The sequence below is a fragment of the Corythoichthys intestinalis genome, chromosome 4, assembly GCF_030265065.1.
Source record: "Corythoichthys intestinalis isolate RoL2023-P3 chromosome 4, ASM3026506v1, whole genome shotgun sequence".
Taxonomy (NCBI): domain Eukaryota; kingdom Metazoa; phylum Chordata; class Actinopteri; order Syngnathiformes; family Syngnathidae; genus Corythoichthys; species Corythoichthys intestinalis.
In genome coordinates this window covers 16,938,591-16,955,503 of record NC_080398.1, presented here as the reverse complement: position 1 = coordinate 16,955,503, position 16,913 = coordinate 16,938,591, and the positions used below count along the sequence as shown (strand labels likewise).

Genomic DNA, 16,913 nt, shown 5'->3' with positions numbered 1-16,913 from the left:
GATCTTTGACGCTCTTTTTCTCCTCCCCACATACAAACTTGATTCTCTCTCAGCGGCTGTGATTAACCTCAATGAAGTTGCTCTCCTAACTAAGCCTTGCCTATCATTCGTCTTTGTAAGTTTTTAGTAACTTTGTGTATTGAATTTGAAAGGAAAATGTGGGTTTTGTTTTTGGCGAACTTTTTCATGAAGCTAAACTGTTGAAGCGACTCACACGTGGAAAACTACGATTGTACAACGTTTTAAATGTATTCATTTGGTATATTTCAGTTACCACGATTTGAGAGATCAATAAATTGAAGAATTTACGCCTTGCGTTTGGAGTGTTTCTTTTTGGGTTTGCTGGAATAGCGTCACTGACACTCGCACCATCAAACAGAGGAAGGGGTAAGTGCTGCCGCGCCAAGCCACTTCTGGCTGCATTTTCGACACATGAAAATTAACGAATACGTACTACTGTATGACGGAAAATTTTTAGTGGTTTTGTAACCGCCACGTTTTCATAGCATGGTAAACCGTGAAGGTAACCAGCACATGCCTACACCCGAACCCCCCCACCCCCCTTAAAAGTTTTCTCCTCGGATCTACACGATTCAAGTAGGTCATCCTTTTTGACTTCAAAACGGCGAATTTCGCCGAAAGGTGAGAGATTTTCCTGCCTGCATTTATGTCTAGCTCGGAGCTTTTACGTCCATTCAAAAGTGAGATAATTTGCCGGATAACACTAAATGACATCTGGTATAAGCATTCACTAATGCTCATGACAGTGTCATCTCATAATTATGATTTTCTAATGACAGTCTTATGGCGCCACTGTCAAATAAAGTGTTACCAAATACCATAACTAGCAATTAATGAAATGAAAAAAACTGGAACAGTAACTGATGAAACAATTAGCACAGAACATTAATTTTGTTTTGTTTTGTTTTGTTTTGTTTTGTTATGTACATCTGGTTTGCTGCCATACATGCTAGGAGGCATGTTGGACAACAACAGTGTTGACAGCAGGTGGCAGCAGATGTTGACTGTCTCCCCCAAGTTAGCAGTTATGGCTAAATGAAGCTTCTTGTAGCAATGAAGCTTTGCAGCCAATTGGTTCAAGGCTTCATGGTGATTCATTTGGTCTTAAGACCTATTTGCTCATTGAAAACAATTAAAAATCAAAGATCTTGTCAACTATCATACAGCTATAATGTTATTTAAAGCATACAATAAATTACTACCACATCATATACAAAATCTTTTTAAGGTTCGTGATAGTATTCATAGTCTGTGAGGCTCTGGAGATTTTATGTTACCAAGATTTTGAACTACTTGCAAACGTTTTCGTGTGTCTGTATGTGGAGTGAAACTCCACAACAATTTAGACAATCATTTCAGACATTGTTAAAATGTCCAAAAATTTTAAAATTTTGTATAACATTATGGTCTGCTCACAGTATAATGACATTTGCTGACATTGTGTGTTGCTGTTCTTGTTAACTGGTGTGTATATATTGTAACTATTGTTAATGAGCTAACTTTGGTTGGTTGTCTGTTGGTTTAGTTGTTTTTGTCTTTTTTCTTCGCTCTCATTGCGTGGTCAGAAGTATCCCACGAAGTAAGCTTGCTGGACAATGAGATCAGGGGTAGGATAAAATAAGTTGGGGTTTTTTCTACTCCCTTTCAAGCGAAATTATTTTTGTTGAATTATACTGTATTTGTTGTTTTTTTTTGTGTGTGTGTTTTTGCATGCTTGAAATAAAAAAATCATCATCATCATCATCCTCATAAGACAGTCATATAATGCCGCAGTCACATAAAGTGTTACTGGTTAATATCTTATGGTGTAAATATCCCATAATACAGTGAGGACAGCTGCGGCTTATTGTCCATTGCGGCGTATCAATGAACAAATGTCGTTTTCGTGTCAAATTTGGTGGGTGGCGGCTTAGGTTCGCCTTATAGTGCGAAAATTACGGTACATTACTTTATCAATATGCTGTGGTTTTGCCACCTTTTTAAGTACCTGCACTGGCAAATGTGTGGTCTTGAATCATTTCTACATACTTTAATACCTGACGCAACAGTATTCACCTATATTGTGTGTATTTTTTTTTTATTTTTTTTTTTTACAAGATTGTTATACATTCAGCTTTCTTTACTGATACAATATTTCTGTAAGTTTCAGTTCATTTTTATATTGGCGAGCCGTTTGCAGTAGGAGACATGCACATATATACATATTAATATTATCATTATTATTATTTTAACTGTGATGGGTTTAGAAAATAAAATTAATAATAGGTTTTAGCCAGCATAATACGCTGATGAGGGTATCACCTAGTTTTAGGTTATACTCAGTGTTGTAATTGTTGATCTATCAAGCCAATATTTGCAAGAAAGTTGGCCTTTCACCCGTAATAGTAGTTCATTCATATTCCGTACCACTTATCCTATCGATGATCGCTATGGTCAATAGGCAGGGTACACTGCATATCTTAGGGCACAACTGGACAAAGAACCATTTATTTATAGCTATTGAGAAATTGGGGTGTTCAATCGGCCTCCCATGCATGTATTTGAGAGGTGGGTGGAGACCAGAGCACCCACGAAAGCACAGGGAGAACATACAAACTCCAGAGCCAGAATCTAACCCTTGAACATAGAACTGCAAGGTGTCGTCAGTCACAGTGCCATCTATAGCAGTAATTAATCCATGTAATCATTTTAACCTAGTTGCCAGTCTGACAGCTCAGTAGTGATATGTCTTAATTGACTATAACCACAGCGTGCACCTCCTTAAAAGTTAAAGTACTGAGGGAGTCTTTTCTACAATATTGGAAGACATTACCTATTTGCACACTTTCTTCTACATTGAAATGATTGCTCGGGTGTTCAGTTAATGTTTTACAAAATTTGCTTAAAAATAATCATGCATCAGTGTCTTGTACATTGTTTAATTTTTGTACAAGTCTCAAATGTTAATTGCTAAAAAAAAAAAAAAAAAAAAAAAACTGCTAAAAAGTAAGTACAATAACTGTGGGCATGAACTTGAATCACTTTATGTCTCACTCTCTTTGACACAGACACATAAGGCATGCACACACACACACATACACAGTATGTGGGTCAGTTTTACGATGGTGTCAGTGTCTGGACTCAGCAGCGACATATTTGCATCAGTCATCTTAACTAGACCGTGAAAAGAGACGGATTTCCCTGCTCAGCTGTGCCAGTGAGTCAGAGAAAAATACCATCATAAAAGCCTACTGGATTGAAGGTAGGCTTGAGGATAACTTAGATCAAGTAATGAGCTAAATTTCAGGCCGTTAACTTTTGGCAATGAAGTTTTATTGTAAGTGGAAAACTATGTGTCATGAGCCACTTGAATGATCATGCTATGAATCAGGGCGGGGGAAAACCCTTTTATGAACAATTTGTAGCAGGGGTGTGTTTTAACTAGGGCTGTCAAACGATTAAAATGTTTAATCGAATTAATCTCAGCTTAAAAATTAATTAATCGCTATTAATCGCAATTTAAACCATCTCTAAAATATACCATATTTTTCTGTAAATTATTGTTGGAATGAAAAAGACACAAGACGGACATAAACATTCAACATACTGTACATAAGTACTGTATTTGTTTATTATAACCAGGGGTGCACATAAGTGGTCCGCATGCGCGCATGCGTACTGGACGTAGACAAACGCGCTGGCCCTCAACGGCTTCCATACGCTTTTGCGTACCGATGGCTGACCACTGTATTTGCGGCGGACACGAGAAAATAACTTCTCAAAATGTCGAAGAGGCAGGCCACACCGAGTAATTACTTCCGTGTTCCCCCACCCCCGTCAAAAGACAGACAGACGACAGAGACGTCTCCGGAGCTACCGAAAAAAAGGACTTTTGCTGAAAAGTGGCTACAGGAGGTACCGTGGCTAGAAGCAAATGATGCTCGCACGGAAATGCGGTACAAAATGTGCCGTGAGAATCCCAATGTCGCCGATAAGAGCAGCACATTTTATTTAGCAAAGAATTTCAGCCATCCAAACTTTGAAAAGCACGAAAAAAACAGAGCATGTGGCAATTAAGCAAACTATCGATGTCAAACAGGACCCCACTCGCCCTATGGACAAGTGGCGGAATAAAGGTAATGAACAGCGTCATGCACTGACAAATGTGTTTTTGCTCGCATTTTACAAAGCTAAACATGCACGTTCAATGAGGTCTTATGAGGAGGACATCCCACTTTTAAAAAGGCTTGGAGTTAATGTGGGAGCCGCATAATGCCCTTTATTTTGAATTGGTGCTTTTTATTTCTTTACATTTCACTTCAAAGTAATGGCAATTTTGTTGTGCCACTTGATTTTAATCAAGCATTAATTGTTAATATAATTAATTAAAGTTAATTGGCTCTAAGTAATGCTTGTCATAAATTTATCGCATCAGGCGGGTCGGCTCTCAAGCTCAATGAGGACCAAGTCACATCTCCAGGTCCTCCTCTGAGAACCTGGGCAAAAAAATTATGTGCACCCCTGATTATAACAATGAATCCACAAGGTGGCATTAACATTATTATAATTCTTTCTGTTAAAGGGATCCACGGATAGAAAGATAAATTTGCGTACAAGTAATAGTAATTTTATATTAAAACCCCTCTTAATAACCCCTCTTAATGTTTTCGTTTTAATAAAATTTCTAAAACATTTCAATGAAAAAAATAAACTAATAGCTCGCCTTGTTGACGTCGCCTAGCGGGACGTCACATGGGCTCCCTGCTGTTCTTCCACAGTGTCTTTAACTACGTAAAGTAGTGATTGAAATACACCACAAGGTGTCAATGGTGAGTTAATTAGAGATCTAGCCTAGTCAAAGTCTGAGTAAGTTTTATGTGTATTTTGCATAGCTATTTTGATTGGGAATGCCAGTTCTCTTTGCATTGAGTGCTTTTCTTTTTGTGAACATTATTTTTTGAGAGATAGGAATATTATTTTTGTTGTGCTTTCACTAAATAATACTTTAGCGACTTAACTGTTCCACCCAAATGCATGATGGGAAGTTGGGCAACCATGACTGTCAGTGGTGGCTGCAAATGGTACACAGTATGTTCTGCATTGTGTTCATTTAAGTGTGTTAAGAAAAAGATAGTCTCCTGTCATTCTTCCCCACGTTGTTCACCACAATGCTTTTATTTGTTGTGAAAGAGATGCCAAAGGGTATGCTAATAAAAGGCGCGGTCCAATGATCGCCTGTGTCCACTCGCATTTCTCTGCCTTTTTGCTCTCAATGTGCTAAAACGGCGTCATTGTAAACTTTGAGGCAACACGTGAACTGGTCATTTCGTGCATGCATTAATTGCATCAAATATTTTAACGTGATTAATTTTGATAAATTAATTACCGCTCGTTAACACGATAAATTTGACAGCACTAGTTTTAACCAATTCTCACAAAAAGTCAGAATGTATTGCAGTTGTAAATGACGTGCCTTTCATATTTTACAATCCAACTGTGTTAATGATACTATAGATAGAAATATTATACACAAATACTTGTCTCTAATAGATTGTTAACTCATTAGGTGCAAAACTATAAAACCCAGTAATGTAATTGTTAACTCATTAGGTGCAAAACTATAAAACCCAGTAATGTACAAAGTTTATGAGTAACCAAATTTTGAAAATACATTATTAGTGGTGAAGTAATATTATTACCACCTGCCTGAGGATCTGCGTTCTCACTGCTCACTTGTACGTTTTGGAATTGAACATCTGATTAAAACCACGACCATATGATAATTTTGACTTTTAAGATATTTAAGTGCTCTCATGTACAGTGTATCACAAAAGTGAGTACACCGCTCGGATTTCTGCAGATATTTAATTGTATCTTTTCATGGGACAACACTGACAAAATGATAGTTTGACACAATGAAAAGTAGTCTGTGTGCAGCTTATATAATAGAGTTAATTTATTTTCCCCTCAAAATAATTCAAAATATAGCCATTAATATCTAAACCCTTGGCAACAAAAGTGAGTACACCCCTTAGTAAATACGTACATCCCTAAATGTCCAAATTGAGGACTGCTTGTCATTTTCCCTCCAAAATGTCATGTGACTCGTTACAGGAGTGCTGTCAGCATTGCTGCAGAGATTGAAGAGGTGGGGGTCAGCCTGTTAGTGCTCATACCATACGCTGCACGCTACATCAAATTGGTGTGCGTGGCTGTCACCCCAGGAGGAAGCCTCTTCTGAAGAGGGTACATAAGAAAGCCCGCAAACAGTTTGCTGAAGACATGTCAACAAAGCACATGGATTACTGGAGCCATATCCTATGGTCTGATGAGACGGGCGGGCTTTCTTGTGGGCTATATTTTGAGTTATTTTGAGGGGAAAATAAATTAACTCTATTATATAAGCTGCACGCAGACTACTTTTCATTGTGTCAAAGTGTCATTTTGTCAGTGTTGTCCCATGAAAAAATATACTTAAATATCTGCAGAATTGCGAGGGGTGTACTCACTTTTGTGATTCACTGTATGTTCTGTTAATTATATGCAGGCATATAACCATTAAAATCATAAGATTGAAAACTGTTACGTTGTTCTATTGAACCAAAGGCCAAAAATGTTGCATTAAAAATGTAGTGTTTTGAGCAGATGACTGAGGATAACAGAATAATTACCCTGATTAAGGCATTCACAAATGTTGGGTAATCTAATAAGCCGTTCACCCATATATTTTGTTGGTTTCATGGTTTACTGATACAATATCCATGTACCTTGTACATATGGTGAAGTCTATGCCTTGTTTGAAGTTGTTACAAATTAGGAATAATTTAGGAGAGCTGTTAGGCAATAGTTTGTCATAAAAAAATAAAAATCATTACAATAAGTAAGTAAGCATAAGCCTATCCAGAAACTACAGATGAGGAAATATTTACTTGCAAACATTTGTGGATATTTACGACAATATGCTACAGTATGTTACAGGGTGTGAAAACATGCTAAATCTGTCAAATAACAATTGCTTTCATTGTGATTTTACCAAATTACGCTATCAATTCATCCATTATCTATGATGCTTAACTTCACAGAGGTCTCGAGGGTGCTGGAGCCTATCACAGCGTACTATCGGCTGGAAGTAGGCGACACCGTGAACCAGTTGCCAGCCAATTGCATGGCGCGAGAGACAAACAACCAGTCATTATCACATTCACAACTATGGTCAGTTTAGAGAGTTCAATTAATATAACTTGCATATATTGGGGATGTGGGAGAAAACCTGAGTCCTCAGAGAAAACCCACTCAGGCACAGGAAGAACATGCAAACCCTACACAGGAAGGGCGTAAATGTAAATGTAAAGCAGAGAAAATCACAATTATGAAACATTTTCTCATTGTTAATTGCATCAGAAGAGGCGTGACAGGAAAAACATGCTGGGCTGTGAGCTGTTTTGTTTTGCAACACTTCTGACAGTTTAAACCTATTTTTCCTGGGAAACCAAAACAGCCTGCTCATGTGCTTTGGGGTTGAATGTGAGCTCACTTGCGTAGCTTATGCAAAACAACCAAATTCAACCTCTAATTAGGCCTCCTCATCCCAAATTTAGAAGGCTAGGGAAAATGTTCATGTAAAAAGCAGCCTAAGGGCATCCCTAAACTTGAAATTTTGACTGTGAATGCAAATGTGGGCTTAAGTAATTCAATATGTCAGGTCATATAAAAATAATTTGGTTTCCAGTTATGGAATTGTGATAGGCAGAAAGGTGGTTAATAAATAAATAATAATAAAAAATCTGAGACCTGTGATTGGAATGGTGCACTTGACCAATTGTCTCACCTTTCTGACTGCTTTTTCTGATAAATATGCAGACTGACATAGTCAAAGAAACTAGAAAAAATGGAAACAAACATAAAGTGAGTGATAATATTCAATCTGACTCATCACCTCTGTAATCCTCCCTTCGTCTTCTCTGTTCTATGGCTGATATGAACTTCCCAAAGTTTGAAACTGGTGTCTCTAATCTTTTATTTTATTTATTTATTTATTTTTATTACAATTTTTTTTTCTAAGCCGCTCTTGGGTCAGCTGAGAGTCAGCAAGCTCGGCCTTGATCCCAAACTCTCATTCTGGTAAACTTTTAACCATAAAAAGCCCCCCTGTTGCTACTTTCAACTTTCCATCCCACTTCCGTGCTCAGGGAGCTTTGTTGATAAAGCCACTTTAGAGTGAGGAGATTTGACTCACCTTCTCACACTGTTTGAGGATAAGTGTGTTTACTTTAAAGATGTTCCCATGTCAGGCGAGTTCAATCGAAATGCTGCTATCAGATCACAATACAAAAACTCTCTAATGTCAACATGAACTTGCTGTATTCGTAATGTTTTTTGATGATGATGATGACATAAAAGCTACACAAGAAGATCTGTTTAAAACTGCAGTCAATAGGCATTATGAAAACTAACCGTGGTCCCACATGTCCGCCAATACTTTTACCACACATATGTGAGTCCAGGCTGTTCAGTTTGCCAAGTCGAAGAAATGCCATGCATTGTCAACCACAAGGGGGGCACTACTCCAGTGTTTACGCCTTTCAGTCACTGGACTGAGTGTACACACCAACAGCCACCACTAACAATTGGATCAACTAAAATTGTGTGTTAAATGCAAAAACAAATTGCACCTGTAGGTTCTCTACGACCTTTTATCTGTGAACATATTCAGTGTATACAAATGTTTACTTAATACACGATCATCGATGTGAGTCACAACACCTACACTTTTTTGACACCCATACTTTTTACACAGTCCTCCACCTCCTTTATTAATATTGCAGCAGGCTATATCAAATGCATTTTTGGTATGTGTAGCAGGCCACTAAAAAATACATGGCTGACTGCCAGGAGCGCAGGAAGTCACTCACAGCAGGGGGTGCTGAGGATCTTTTTTAATGTTTCCCATCCAAAAACAGCCATTTCAGTCCAAATTTGTCATGCTTGCACATTTTCTCCATACCAGGCGTGCACAATGGCAGTACACATGCCTGCTGGATAGTTTACATACTACTACTAGTCTACTATAAAGACAGCGTTCTATTTCACCTACATTGTGTGTTGGAGTTTTTGTATTGGAAATAGAAGCTCCCGTGTATTATAATGCAAATCCCCGCAGCTAGACGGTGCAATGACATACAAATACATTTCAAAACTTTTCCAGTAAGTTTCCAGTTTCCAGTAAGCCTTAGTTAAACACCCCCTTTTCACAACACTAAAATAAAATTGCACACGCATATCCAACAGCTCTCTGCATGGCGTCAGCAACAACAAACAATAATATGGGTACAATGCAAGCATTCCTTACCTATTTGAAGATACCAAAGGTAGATAGAACTGTCATCATAATCATCTTCATTTTCGACCTCGAATTAAATTTTAGAAAATTTTGCTGTTTTTGTAAAGAAAAAAATCGCTGATTTGTTTTTGTGTCATTTTAACGCCTACTTTGTCAACAGTTTACTTTTCCGTTCCAATAGCGCCTTATTCATCCGGTAGCAAGCAAGGTGTCAGGTGGTGACCATGATATAAAAAAAAAAAAATTAAATTAAAAAAAAAAAAACTTTTTCAATAAAAATATATTTAATCCATAAAATATATATACTAGATTGTTTCAATGTGTTTTCATTATAGGGTTATTTTTAACAAAAACAAAAAGCTAACAAAAACTTTTTTTCTCCCCCAAAACTAGGAGTTACTGCAGCACCCTCAGCACCCCAATTCCCGTGACACTGCGGACTGCAAATTGGCAAACTGACACCCCTGGTGTAGCCCAACCATTGGCTCTTCTCCCAGCCTAGCTGCCAAGTCATTGGTTGGAGAAAATTGAATTGGTATTGTATAAATCAGCCCCACTACAACTCCACAGTTCATCATAACTTGAAATGGCTTTCCCATTGACACATTTTGAGAAATGTGGAGGTCAGAAAATATTTATTTGGTGTGCAATGACAGAATAAATGAGAGGTTATTTATTCCAGAAACCCAGTTATTGTATAAATAGTAAGAGCATTTAAAAAATAAAAAAAAAATTAAAAAATCAATTTTCAATGGAGTGAAATGTCAAAAAATGTTAAACGAATTAAAAAAGAAATATTTTGTATGTTTTGTAATTTAATAACTTGCGGGTAAAAAGCAAAGAGGGAGAACATAAATCTCCCTGAAGGCAGTTTCGAAGACAGACAAATTGCCTTCAGTTTTTATTAAAGGCCACATTTTTTTTTTTTTAAACCCAAGTTAAAATGTTTTTTTTTTTATCATTTAAGGTTGCTATGTGTAACCGAGTATGTTTTCAAAATAGACACCCCTTTGTTGTGTCGACAGTGCTTTTTGTAAAATGACTCGATTTCTGACGTTGACTGACATAGTTATAGGAACAATTAACTAGTCCAATTCACAGGGCAAAAGGGGGACATACCAAGCTAACCAATCGCGTGGTAGCTTGGCGTTGTTATAGCAACTTTGCAACGTATGCTCTTATACCCACTAAAACGGTTCTTTTATTAAAGAAAGCAAACATTTTACTTTGTTTTCATCTGTTTTTTTTTTTTTTTTTTGTCATATGGTATGTACAGCTCCAGCCACTTTGTTAGCAAAGCCTCCCGTCTTCGTGACGTATAAAATTAATCCATCTCTCTTGTAGGCTTTGCCGCAGAAATTATGGGTAAAGGTGGAAATACACTATAGTTGGGTCCCACGACTCTGAAGTCTTTTTCGAGACGCACTATTGAGCAGCTTTAGCACAGCTTAGCGTCAACACCGGTTCGACATACAGTATTGTGTCATCGGCCAAAGCTGCACTCATTATTTGCACGCTAACCCACGTGAGGATAAGCAGCTCAGAAGATGATTGACTGAACTAGGCAAGTTGAAGGAGGTGGTAATGAATGCTCCATTTGGCTGGTCAACCAGTCAAGAGAAAGTGACTGCAGCTAAAGTTCAACATGTCTTGTTCGGGGGTGAGCAGAAGGAGGGAAGGTGGGACATTGAAGTTGGGAGCTCATTCTTCGTGACGTAGAAAAGTTAAAGAAGTACGTAACTGCTTGTTTTAACCTCTGTTTTTGGAAAAAGGTCCAACCAAGAAATTTACTGGACCATCCTCTTCATGTTTTTTTGGCTTCTAAAGGGTTCCCTTTTGTCAACAATGCCATATATGGTTAAATGGTGTGAAAAAACATAATATGGGGTCTTTGAGTTTAAAGTGAAAAACAAATGTTTACCGGTAGTTGTTAAATAGTAGGGAAAGTACTTAGCCTTGGGTCTTGCTTCCCCCAATTAAATTAGTCTTGCCATTAGTCTAAATGTGGTTTGAATAAAGAGCAGCAAAATAAATTACATGTACATTTCCTACATAGTGATATTTGTCATTCTGTTCTGAATAACTTAAAAAAATGAATATTGCTTCATTTCATTACTTGCTATTGTAGATTTTGAATAGTTGTATTTCCTATTTTGCCCTCAAGTCAAAGTGGAATAGAGAGCAAATATATGTGGAAACATGTATAAATCATATAAAGCTGCTAGTGAGGGTTTCAGTTGACCCCTTTGACCTGCACCAAACCTAGAGTGGATGCAAGCAGCAGTACTGCCCAAGGCTGCACAAATGTTTGTGCAACTAAATGGCCAAATGAGAGAAATAGGTGTGCAAGCATGTGTGTTAGAGTCTGCTTTCGTGTATGTTTGTGCATTTGCATGCTTTCATACATGGTAGAATCAGTGCGTGTGTGCATGTGCATGGATTGGGGTGTGTATGTGTTTGCGTGGATGTCAGCTCTAGAAGCAACAAACCCTGAGGCTGTGACAGACGGACTCTAAACCACGTTACCCACATAACCCAATGCCTTGCTTAATAGTGCATGAGATAAGAACACTTGGATTTCAAAATATACACCCCTCACCCCACTCCACCTCTTGAGAAAGTGTGTTTAATGACTTTCAGGTTAGAGACAATGGCTCCCGTCTTGGATGGGTGGGCCAAGATATTGAATGTGATGAAAGCTGCACCAAAGTCCAAAATGTGTATATAATGCCACTGCCACGAATACACAGCGGTTATGTGAATGTAAATGTCTAGATGGGGAGAACAGACACAGGCATGTGGATAAACAAACACAGATGCAATAGCTGATACAATGCTTACATGGACATGGGCACATGAACGCTTAGGGACGCAAACAAGTTAGCGTTTGCATAGACAAAATAAACAAACTCTTCTCTCCTCAACCGCGTGTCCTCACTGAGGCATAATTGTTAAAGTTACCTGATCTACTCCACATAAAGTATCAACTAAATAAATGTGAATAAATTTAATATATGAAGTTCTAGAAATACTATAGAATTCTGAAATTATACAAGATTTCAGAGTCAACTTTAAGAAGATTGGTTCACGTAAAGTGCATTTGGTAATGTGAGATGAGAAAGTAATGCAAATCTGAATTAGAAAATTGACTCATCATCTTCTAGTCAGTATGTAACATGATGACTGGAAACCTCTCACACGGCAAGCTCCCACAAGGATCCGATTAAATATGACTCCACCTGACAGTAAGATTTTCAGCACACTTTTGTCTACCTACCAGATATGAGGTGCAAGGATAATTGTTACATGCAATACTACAGCACTGTGGTTTTCAATTTTTGGTCATTCATCACAAGGCTTCCCAATTACCGTATTTTTCGGACTATAAGTCGCACCTGAGTATAATTCACACCAGCCATAAAATGCCCAACGAAGAGGAAAAAAACATATATAAGTCGCACCGGAGTATAAGTCGCATTTTTGGGGGAAATTTACTTGATAAATTCCAACACATAGAACAGATATGTCATCTTGAAAGGCAATTCAAAATAAAAATACAATCGAGAACAACATGCTGAATAAGTGTACAGTACGGTAATGTTACAAGATGCATGCATAACGAAATGCGAACGTGGCCGGTATGTTAACATAACATAGTAATTAAGAGTTATTCAGATAACTATAGCATAAAGAATGTGCAAACAAGTTTACCAAACCATCAGTGTCACTCCAAAACACCAAAATAACATGTGAAATGATATACTAATGTGTTAATAATTTCACACATAAGTCGCTTCAGAGTATAAGTCGCACCCCCAGCCAAACTATGAAAAAAACTGCGACGTATAGTCCGAAAAATACGGTAACCCAAGAAACCATGTATTTCGAATATGGGTGGAACAAGTATGCAGTATCAAGTTTTAAAAAGCGCATTAAAAATAATACCGTATTTTTCGGACTATAAGTCGCACCAGAGTATAAATCACATTTTTGGGGGAAATTTATTTGATAAAATCTGACATCAAGAACTGACATGTTATCTTGAAAGGCCACCTAGTACTTAGCCCATGTTTAGCTTTTTTTGTTTTCTTTATTTCAGTAAGAGTAACCTCATTTCGCCAGTCCTTTACAAGTTTCTCACTAACTCCAAACTTTCTTTCTGCTGCTTGATGCTGCTTTTCAAATGCATATTTCACTGGTTGCAGCTTGTTATCGGCAGAATATGATTTTCTTTTCAGTGCCATTTTGTTCAGCCCTTCTGAGTTGTTTTCATTTGTTTTTATAAGTTACCGTCAATGTTGAAACACAGGCCTTGAGCACCCTCTTGGGGTTTACCGTGAAAATAATATGTGAAATGATATAATAATGTGTAAATAATTACATACATAAGTCGCTCCAGAGTATAAGTCACACCCCCAGCCAAACTGTGAAAAAAGCTGCGACTTATAGTCTGAAAAATACGGTAATAAATGAATTAAATAAAAATTGATTACAATATAATAAAATATTAAAAATAATAAATAAATAATACATAAATAAACATTACAAATAAGATAAATAAATAAATAAATATGTTTTGGAGCATTGGACAAGAAAATTTAGGCCTTATCCAAGATAATCATGTATACTAATATAGATGAGTATGTTCTATCAACTTTTGTTGAAAATTAAACATTGGCTACAGAAAAGAGCAGAGTGAAGCAAACATGTCATCAAATAAAAAACTTGTATGACAAGGACAACATGTCTTAGGCAGCTTCTTAGCTGTGAGGAAAAACTTCCTGCCAACAGGATTAACTGCCATCCACAATGTAAAATATGGCTGCAGTGAACCGTCATATTTGATGGAGTAATGGAATTTTCACAAGGACACTACAAGAAGACTTTAGGGGGCACTCAAAAATGTGTCCAGATTCAGTTTGAGCCACACATAAACCAATGATGCCACTAAGTTTCTTGGACTTATTTTCGCCTTGTTTTTAAGACCTTGTAAAATATTTTTAGATTCTTTGGAAGCTCCTGAGGCAGTCAGCACAAAGGGACTCCATCTATTCTTGCGAACAGATTGAAGCTCCTCCAAGGCAAGAATTATGCAGACCCTTGTCAAAAAGTCAAAAGTTACCCTTTCAAGAAAATGCAAATTAATATTTGAAGTTTTTTTTTTCTTTTTTAGGAGTCATTTAATATATTCGTCTGGTAACATTCGCTGTCACTGTCAAATTTGCATTTGTGTCTGACATCATGCCTCTCAAAGTGAACTGTAGGTGAACTATTCAGGTGGGCCTACTCATCCCTGTGTCTATTTCAGAACTGCATCCTATGTGCTTGTCATTGAGAGAAACAGACAGAGACATAAAGTCAGAGAACTGACAAAGAACTGCAGATGTGGGATATTCAAGTGGGAATAAATTACGTTGCAAAGTAAACAGATTTTGTTTGGTGTGGAGCATAAAGAGCTGACTGCGTACTTGGTTTATCTCTGCTTCTGGCCACACTTCATTGTGTTGGCAGCATTTATTACCACAGACATAAGAATAGAGATGTCCCAATCCAGGTTTTTGCACTTCCGATCCGATACCGATATTGTTTCGCACTTCCGATCCGATACCGATACTGGCCGATACCGATACCGACCTATCTGAGCATGTGTTAAAGTTTAAAGTTATTTAGCCTCCTTACTTAGTTGTCAGACTCATGTTGAAAAAGGTTTTAGTACTCTTGATAACAACCAGCCAGCTGAATTAGGTGAGTTTGAATAACACACAACGGTTGGTAACAAGAAACTGACCTGTTTATTCAGTGACAAACACAAAACATTATAAATAATAAACAGAAATGGCATAGTCAGTCAGTAAAACATGCAAATAATATTGTAAACTGTCTTAAAAAAGCAAAGCACACCAACAACCTCAGTGGAAAATCCCACAAATCCCCCAAGCTATTAGATGCTTTTAATGTTTCGTGCATTAGTTACAAAAATTGTATAAAAAGCCTCTCAGGTTTAAATAAACGACTATTTCAGTATCAAATTAACATTTTAAAACAGTAAATACAATACTCAAGTCCCCATTCTGTATCAGCAGCTTTAAACTACATTCAATTCATTTAATTTTGCGAATCAACTGTTAAAGTTGTTAAAATTGCTCTCGTTATTCCATAATTTCCCTTCTGTCTACTTTCGACATGTGAAAGTTTTAAAACTCTTTTGAAGATAGATTCAAGTCAAGATTTTGTCGATTTAGGAGTATTTTAGATAAAAAGTTCATTAGGTTTGCTTGGAAGGTTCACAACAGCCTACTAGGGAAGTCTTCTGCTTTAAGATGGCAGCTGTTTACTAACGCATCTGGTTTTCAGAACTTCAATGTTGCTAACGCAGTTGAGTCTATCGTGTAGCATCTGGTTCTATATACATATGATACCTGTTATCTCCAGTAAAACGACGTTGACGTAGTTTGTAGCGGCTGTCAGGAGCAGTCAGGTATTCTTGTGTTTTTTATTCAGCGGCATGAGTTGAGCTAAAGCCGTGAGTTGAGCATTGGCATTACTCGGGTCTAAGACAAATTATGTTTACTTTCAGGACGTAATGCGGTTAGTTTCTCATTGCGTCCCGAAGACCGCGCTGTGTATTAGTTCCGCTTTGCTTGACATATTTCAATCATCGGAATTTGGATGTTTGTGAATCGTTATCGAATCTTCCACGGCCGAATCACGTGTTGGGTGGTGCGTCTTTACTCACGTGAGACAATGGCTCGTCATCCAGAATGAATTCTTCGGCAATGACTCTTGTCTTGTTATATAAGTTTCTGCCAGTGTTAGTTGCGTAGGACCTTTCTTTTTGTCTTCGGTTTTCTTAACATACTCCTCTAATTGTTTGTGGTGGTATTTCGCTAAATGCTTCATTAGGTTGGTTGTATTAAAACTTCTTACAGCTTTACGACTACGCTTGACTTTATTGTGGCATATGTTGCTCTCTGCCTCTTCGTCTTTGTCATCCTTTAAGGTGAAATGATCCCACACAGCTGACATTTTTACCGATAAAGTCTCTTGGTAAATTGGGAGAAGGTAATGTAAATGTAGTGTGTTGAAGGTGTGCCATAAAATGTGGACCGGATTTTAGGGAAACCGAAGCAAAAACTGGAATGTATTATGTAAATTGGTGCGCTGGAAAACCCGGACCGGACTGAAAAAAAAAAAAAAAAAAACTGGATCAGAAGTCTGGATCGGAATTTTTCCCGTGTATAGGTAGAGGTAGAGGATATTGGGAGATTCCACACTTTGGTATTTAGAACTAAAAATTGCTTCACGTTAAGCATTAAACCTCATTGACAAGTTAAAATCCATTTGTCTCGATTGAATCTTTACAGACTAAACTACAGTATCTTTAAATACTAACAGACTAACAGACTTTTGGTAGATTTATTTAGCTATACCAAGGATTTTTTTTTTTAATTATGCTAGTCTTATTTCAGGCAGTTAAAACCCCAATTATCAAGTTTTACTGATAGCATGCGAAAGGATTACAAGGTCATTTATAAATCTGTTTTTGACAACTATCTGGAAGTTAACCCTGCTT

At 37.3% G+C, this 16,913-nt stretch overlaps 1 long non-coding RNA gene across 1 annotated transcript in view; it reads right to left on the bottom strand.

The window, feature by feature from the left end:
- The window catches only part of LOC130914718 (uncharacterized), a 103,668-nt gene that overhangs the window by 64,329 nt on the left and 22,426 nt on the right, over nucleotides 1–16,913 (bottom strand). The window lies entirely within an intron of this gene.